The sequence below is a fragment of the Chiloscyllium plagiosum genome, chromosome 43, assembly GCF_004010195.1.
Source record: "Chiloscyllium plagiosum isolate BGI_BamShark_2017 chromosome 43, ASM401019v2, whole genome shotgun sequence".
NCBI classification, from domain to species: domain Eukaryota; kingdom Metazoa; phylum Chordata; class Chondrichthyes; order Orectolobiformes; family Hemiscylliidae; genus Chiloscyllium; species Chiloscyllium plagiosum.
Genome location: NC_057752.1, coordinates 9,879,889 through 9,882,229, shown reverse-complemented (window position 1 = coordinate 9,882,229; position 2,341 = coordinate 9,879,889).

The window sequence follows — 2,341 nt, the reverse complement described above, 5'->3', positions numbered from 1 at the left end:
TGTAATATGGAGAGGGGTGAAATTATCCCCTCTTCTCCCCTACCTGTATGAGGGCATGTTTTAAAAGGAAAATACAACAAGTTCTGTTGTATTTTTTTTTTTCAAGGAAAATGTTTATTTTGAACACACCCATACCTCCTACATTGAGTGAAATATTGTTTACAAAAAGTTTAAAAGCCACCCTGCCTTTCACTTCTCCTTTTGGTCCACTGAAGAATAGAGGCTGGAGGTCGCAAACGATTAATTTTATGTAGCAGCAGACTTCTTGTTCCACTCCCGTTGGGATACAGTTGAACACCTGTCCTACAACCTTTAGAATTGGAGGGGTTTACAGCATGGGGGAAGAAAAGGTTGTTCAGCCTATTGTCTAACTTGGTCATTTACTCTAGTCCCATTTCCTAGTACTTGTCTGTAGTGGTGTTCCAAGTGTTAATCGAAATACTCTACAACCCTTTCAGGAGGAATTTTTAGATGTCATTTTGGATGCCAATTTCTTCCTTAAATCCACGACCCTCTGAATATAACACCTCTGTTAAGAGGAAAAGTTTATTCTTTACTAAAGCTTACGTCAAGTGGGCCTGTTATCCCCAACCCAAAGTCATCTTTGCTGTAAGGAAAACAACACTCTCCTATCTAGTCTGTCCATAGCTGGGGAATCTCCTCTGCGCCCTCTCTATTACAATCCTTGCTCTTTAAAAGTGTGGTGACTACAAATCGATACAGGACTCTAGCTATAGACTAACACCTTGTCCAACTCCATCATAATCTCTCTGTTCTTATATACAATGTCTCAACTAATAAAGATAAGTATCCCATATTTTCAACTCACCTGACATGTTGCCATGTCTTCTGTGAAGCTTCAGGTGCATTCCCTTACATTTTAGGAGGACTAACAAGGCATCACCTTTTCTCAGTCTGATTCTCAAAAGGCCTTTTTTATATCCCCAACATCAGATCGTCTCATTGGTTCAATATTGGCAAAACAATAAATTCAAACTCAATTGGGTTTTAGTATCCTGCGGCATAATTTAAACTAATTTGGTTAAATTCGAATTGTTGTCAAAACAGCAACTGATTCTGGTATCTATTTCACAGCCATGTGTTACATATTTTCAATTTTCTAATACACACTGAGACTGCTCTTGAAAGTTCTCAGTGCAGAACAGCATTCACTCTCTTAAAGGTACAATATATGCCTTCAACTTCGTAACAATTAAAACACTTGCATATGCTCTGGCTTCTGTATCAATTTGGCTTCTCTTCTATGTTTGTCTGTGCATTACCCCCTATTGTCCCTCCACTGCATAACCCTCCCACTGCCAAATTAGTTCATCACCTCTGCACCATACATAAAAAGTTGCTTATCCTGTTTCAGGTCCCATATTCCCACAAACAGACCTAGCGCTCTAGGCTTTCCCTCCTCTCAGTCACATTCATTTGCTTTATTAATCTATTCCTATACTGTCTAGCACACACCACTGGAGTAGTACAGAGATCACAACCTTCAAGGTCCTGCTTTTCAATCTGCTACCGAAGTCCCAAAATTCTTGTGGAAGAACCTCCTCCTCCTTTCTACCTATGCCATTTGTCTTCCCCCTTAAAAGCCCTGCAGCCATTGACCTTCAATCATGGAGTCCCGTCTGGGGCTACAGAAACATTTGTCAGTAGCCTTCACTTTTGAATCTCCTACCACTATTCCTATTTCTCCCATCCCCTTCTGTAACTGGGTTCTGGCCACACTCCCCAGAGAAATTATCACTCAGTGGTTTCCAACACAGAAAAACTAATTACTTAAATTAATTTGTGAGAAGTGAGCATTGCTGGCTGGGCCATCATTTATTGTCCATCCTTAGTTGACATTGAGAAGATGGTGATGAGTTGTCTTCTTGAACCAGTATAGTCCACATGCTGTAGGTAGTCCCATAGTGCCATTAGGAAGGTAAGGGAGTTCCAAGATTTTGATCCAATGACACTGATAGAACAGCAATATATTTCCAAGTTGAGGTAGTGAGTGACTTGGAGAGAGATTTGTAGATGTTGTTCCCATGTGTCTGCAGCTGTCCTAGACAGAAGTGGTCAGTGGTTTAGAGGGTGCTGTCTAAGACACTTTGGTGAATTTCTGCAGTGCATCTTGTATATGGTACACACTGCTGCATCAGAGTCTCAATGGTGGAGGGAGTGAATGCAGTGCCAATTGAGTGAGCTACTTTGTCTTAGATTGTGCCAAGTTTCTTGAGTGTTGTTGGAGCTGCACTCATCAGCCAAATGGGGACTATTCCATCGCACTCCTTACTTATGCCTTGGTGATGTTGGACAGGCTTTTGGGAGCCAGGAAGTGAGT